This window comes from Cupressus sempervirens, chromosome 3, assembly GCF_028749045.1.
Source record: "Cupressus sempervirens isolate cs-2001-9-10 chromosome 3, ASM2874904v1, whole genome shotgun sequence".
Lineage (NCBI taxonomy): Eukaryota > Viridiplantae > Streptophyta > Pinopsida > Cupressales > Cupressaceae > Cupressus > Cupressus sempervirens.
This window is the reverse complement of record NC_143120.1, coordinates 1,075,720,796-1,075,726,795: the sequence shown is the minus strand read 5'-3', so window position 1 is coordinate 1,075,726,795 and position 6,000 is coordinate 1,075,720,796.

Below are 6,000 nucleotides of genomic sequence, written 5' to 3'. Positions count from 1 at the left end.
TCTTTTTGCACTTCATTCATCAAAGTTAGCTTCTACTAGAACTTGCTTGCTATCTTCATTATTTGATGTAATGTGTTCCCAGATCAATCACACATTAGTAAAAGAGGAGAAAATGTAATCATCAAAAAATGGTCATCTAGACTATTATCCCCCTTTTTAGCATTTTTGTATAATGTATTTATTGCTCATTCTTGATCAAATCCTCAAAAATATTTTTATTCGATTATAACCTATGGTTTGACCACTTTATCCTAAGTATTTTGTTTAATTGAAAGAACCTTTTCTCTTTTATTGAAATAAAATCTCCACTTCCCATTTATCCTAAGATATTTTTGTCTATATGAAAATGCACAATTTTCTATGTGAGAGGAATCTTTTATTTTCAAATAACTTTAATTCTCCTCCACATAGTTCTTTCCCTCTCAAAATTCAAATGTTGATTGTGATTCACAAGATGCTTGTGCACATGGATCACTCAATATGCATTCTTCTCCCTTGATTATTCTTCTTTTGCCTCTTAATCCCTTCCATTCATTTATCTTCAAAAGGAGGGCTCTCTCCTCATTCTCTCATCTTAGACTCTCATGCTAGTGTTATGTTGCAGGTTTTCTTGGTGACTTTAGAGCTTTGAAGGATTTGGAACATTCTTGCATTTGTATTTCATATTTGCTTCCTCATTCTTGAATTATGGAATTTTAATTTAGATTTACTTGTGTGCTCTAGAATAGCTCACCTATTCTAAATAGGGGTTTTTAAATATTTCATACTTTTTCACTTGCATCCTACATCTCATTTAGTGTAGCTTTCATTTGCATTGAATACCCATTTGAGGATTCATGAATATTGCCACTCATTGCCTCTACTCTTTGAACCTCTCATTCTATGGTGCACCTTGCAAAGGTTGCATAGCTTTGGTTCACTTGAGAGCCACCATTTCACTTTTTGCACCTTTGCACATCATAGTAGAGAGTTATAAGCCACCTCTTGAGATGCTCTCTTTCATGGTATTCTCAAAAATAAGGGTTTATAGAATTGTGACACAATTTTAGCACACAATTAAAAATAATAATTTGATTGATAACATACATTAGAATATGTAACATGAAAGATAAATAGAAGAATGTATAAAATTATTCAATTTGAGAGGAATGTGTAAGTAATGTGTGTAAAGCAACTACAAGACATGTACTCCAAAGCTAGCCATTTGTGAAAGTTGTTATAGTTGTAAAGTATGAAAGCCAAGAAGAATTGAGGACTAAACAAAGATTTTTAATCTACAAGTGAAGTTGTAAGTTGTATCAGATCAAAGCTCTACTATTTTTGAATTAATAGTAGCCAAAATAAGGGGGTTGGCCCATAACAGAAAACTAGTCAAGTACCAATAGATTACCATCAAAACTAAACTAACCCCTATTTCTTGTAGAAACAAAAACAAATTTTGCTACCATAATTAAGAGAGTATCAGTAGGCTTAAAAAAGATATTTTTATAAAACTTAAGAGTCTAAAGAAAAATATTTACAAACGCATAACAGCCTTGCAAACTAATATGTCTGGTAACTAGTAGTTTAACAACATAAAAAAAAAAGGAGGGAGCCCTTAAGATTTCTTGGCCTCTTTCCTCCCCAAGAGGATGTTCACCCAGTCTTCTTCGAGAAAGTCAAAAAGCATCTTAGAGTCCTCCTTCGATAGGTCCCCATCAACATCCTTGAGCATGCATAGAGTGGTAGTCATTGCATGTGTTACTATAACTGTAAACTTGGTTAGTAGGCACATTCTCTCCTCCAGCACATGAATTCTTTCCCATGCCTCATTACTAGCCTTATGTAGACCACCTAGATGACCATTAGTGGCAGTCTTTATGGTATTGTGCATAAACGGGGTGTTAGTAGCATTTTTAGAAACAAAATTAATAAGGGAGGAGATTGTTATGGGGAAACACATCATGTCCACCATATCAGGGAACTAATCCTTTGTTAGGTCCACACACCCTAGCTCAACTATCATTGAGACATGTGACCACATCCTTATTCTCCTTTCCATCACCCGACTTTGACTTAGAGGAGTCTCAATCCTCCTCCTCCACCTCCTCCATACCTCCCATCCCAAAGTTAATCACTTTTTTCTTTTATCCTCCACTTGGGGCAGCCTGAATCCTTCGAATCTGACTCCTCCTCTTACGAGGCTCTCTCCTTCAACTTTCTCTTAGCATTAGATTTCACTAACCTCCCCAACCTCCTCTTACCCCTTCTCCCCTCATCCTCCAACTCCACCACCACCTTCTCCTTCCCTTTATCCTACCTCCCTCTCTTCCCCATGGGGGAGGGATTCATTGGGGTCCCACTAGGTGAAGGCTATGGGGTAGGGGCTTTGGAACCCATAATCCTAAGGGAAAAAATTCAGGCCTGGGGATTTGGATGGATAGGAATATCAATTTCCAAAATCTTAGGGGGGCCTAGGGTGAGGTGGAATTGGCACTATCTAAAAATTAAACCCTTGCGTAAAATTGTAAAATTAACCCCCTATTTCATTTTTTCTTTCACATCAACAATATTATCCTCTAATTCATGTAGTAGGAAGAAAGGAAGCAAAATGAAATCATGATTGCAAACATGATTAAGGAGAGGAAAGTGATAGAAGTAGTAAACTCCATACCTTCCTTCCACGGTAAGATATTTCATCAAAACCAAACAAACCTCATTCCATGGGTTAGGAAGCTTCTTGTGTATGAACCACCTTTATGTCAAATTGGTTCCTCACCATCCACAAAAAAACATTGTAGGTTCACATCATCTATCACCCTTGTTACCTTCTACCATTTCCTACCCCTCATGGCCAAGCTCATCACCAGAGAAATCACCTCCTTCAAAATATGAAATGAGATACCATTTATGGTAACTCTATGGTTCTCCCAGGAGTTAACAAATTGCATAGAGCAATTCTCATCATGCCCATTAAGTGCCTTCATAAATGAGAAAAAATCACCCTCTTTTAGTATGTACCACACCAAGGGCTTCCTCATATTTTCATCAATCATAGCTAGTTCAATGCACATCAAATTGCCACTCATCTCTATAATTTTTACCTCTCCTCTCTTTCACTTTACAGCCCGAACATAGTTTCTAAAAAGACTCCACTCTTAGGTAGAAAAATCAAAAAGTGGAGATGTTAATCACAATTGATAGTAATAATGAAAATAGCCAACTTGGTAAGAAGGATCACGTGTTAGCCAATTTGGTCTATCCCCCAATCACTTCCATCATTCCAAATACACATCAAACCTTTAAAAAATAATTCATTTCTCCTCATGACGTATGATGGCACTTTAGGGAAATAAATAAAAAAACTACCATTTCAAACTTCCAATTTTCAGGCCATGCATATTTACTATTACCCATACTCTATTCTTTACATCTTGCCACTTGTACATCAAGGACATGTCCTCCCTACCAGGTCAATAGCATTATACAAAATAGCTAGCTATGACTAATCATTTCTCACTTCATGGCTCACTAACTCCCTTACCAACTTTGGAAATGCTTTCAAATCACTCCAACATCCAAGCCCCTTCACCTTTAATCTGATCACCACCATTTTATTGGCCACACTATTTCCCTCCCAAAAGATTTGATTCAAATAAAACCTATTAAGAGTAGTTAATAAGTACTTGGTGTCATCAATCACACATTTAAAGGCCCATCCCTCCCTCATACTATCTTTGACAATCTCAATAATTATTTTAGAATCTCCTTCAATTTGCACATCCCTCCAACCCACACGTATGACCAATTTTAAGCCTTAATACAGAGACATCACCTTCATTGTATTTTTGGAAACTTTTGCTAACTCACTAGTAGAAGCCAATAGCATCCTTCCCTTACTATCCCTAACTATCCCTCCTCCTGTCGAACCCTCTTTTCTAATTGCACCATCAAAATTGAGTTTAATCCAATTAGTAGGTGGGGGTTTTTATTGAGTTCTTTTTCTAGCCAAAAGATTCGAATTATCAATTTCCATAATCCCTTCCACCAACAACCATCACTTGGCCACCCTGACATCTATGGTGGAAGGGGGAAATGTTGGTTTTCTCCACTTCGTGCAACTAATGTTCCTGACTATCAATTTATAGATCCTTTCCACCTCGACAATCTCCTCTCTCTCCTCATTCCTAAACACCCTATTATTGCACAATTTCCAAATACCCCAAAAACCATGGGAGGGAATGATCTTCCATAGATAGATAAGGAGGGGGTGGCTAAAGGGGCCCAGCCAATTCATTACCAATTGCCCCATGTCCACATTAAACACCTAGTTCACGTCTAGCATCTGAAGAATTTTCTCCCACACCTTTGATGCAAACTTGCAATGCAAGAATAAGTGATTGATGATTTCTTCCTCCATCTTACACATATGACATCTATTTGGTAATTGAAATCCCCACTTCATCAAGTTGTCTATAGTGAGAATTTTCCAATGAATGGTGGTCCACCATAAAATATTGATCTTTGGGATTAAGTGATTAAACCAAAAATTCCCCTAGTCATTAGCTTCAAGGGTTTTGTTGACCATTAATTTTTAGGTAGATTTAATTGAGAACTCCCCCATCAAGGTTGCCTTCCAAATGAATTCATCAATCCTATCTGTTCCTAGGATTCTATACTCCTCAAGCAAAGAATTAAGCTCATTGACCAACTCCCTTCCAATCATAACATTCTGTTGCAACTTCGCCTTTTTCCACCTTCTTCCCTGACAAATAAAATCAGCTACCATACCCCTCGGTCCTGTAGGTAATAATGGAGAGACTCCAACTCAGTTTTTATTAAAGGTTTATCTGTAAGCCATGGATCCTCCTAGAAATTAATCTGGTTTCCATTGCCCACAAGCCACCTAACACCATCCTTCAAAAGGATTATGTCTGTCACAATATTTACCCAAATTTTAGAGACCATAGGAAGATCATTTATCTAGGTGCAATGAGAAAACATCATATTTCCAAGGTACTTAGCTCTCATAATATTACATCAATTAGCTTCTCCCTTCTTGTTTAGATTAGTTATCCTCCTTAGTCCTAAACCACCTTTCTATTTTGATTTACAAACTATTTCCCATCTGACCAAACTTATTCTAATCTTCTCGTTCCCTCTAGACCAAAGGAAGTTATGTTAAATTTTCTCCAGTTTATTTGCCATATACTGAGTAATTTTAAATAAGGATAGGAAGTACACCAATAATCCTTGGAGGGAGGAAATTAGTAATTGTAGCTTGCTTGCACTACTCAGAGTTTTACCTTTTCATCCAATCAACTTTTTCTCCATTCTTTCTAGAATCCAATTTCGAAATTTGTTACTCATGTCTTTCATGGTTAATGGGAGACCTAGATAAATATATGGTAACTCAACAATGTTGTAGTATAAAATATTAACAATCCTCAACTATAGGTTAGGGGATATTAAACAAGAATATCTTTCTCTTTTTGAAATTGATCTTTTGGCTCTTGTTTACTACATATGTCTCCAGCACTGACTTCCAAGCTTTAGCTTCACTCATTGAGGACTCCCCACTAAGAAAGGTGTCATCCAAAAATTGTTGAATCACTTTAGAAGGTAGAGTAGAAGTAGGTTTAATGTCTTTAATTATCCCCCCATCCAACTTTCTCATAAACGCTCTTCCTAGAACTTCAACAACCATAATAAACAAGTAGGGAGCAATAGGGTCACCTTGCCTAAGTCCTCTCTCCCCACAAAAATTACCCCAAGATGACCCATTAACCATAATAGAATTGCTGAAAGTTTCCGCCATTTACTTCACCAATCCAATAACCTTCTGACTAAGGTCTATCCTTTCCGTAACTATATACAAGAAGGTCCAATTAATCCTATCATAAGCTTTAGAGATGTTGAGTTTCAAGGCTATAGAAGGATTACCACTTTTCTCCATAGAGTGCAAGACTTCATATATTGTTATAGTAGCATCAAAGATTTTTCACCCTAGGAAAAACCTGC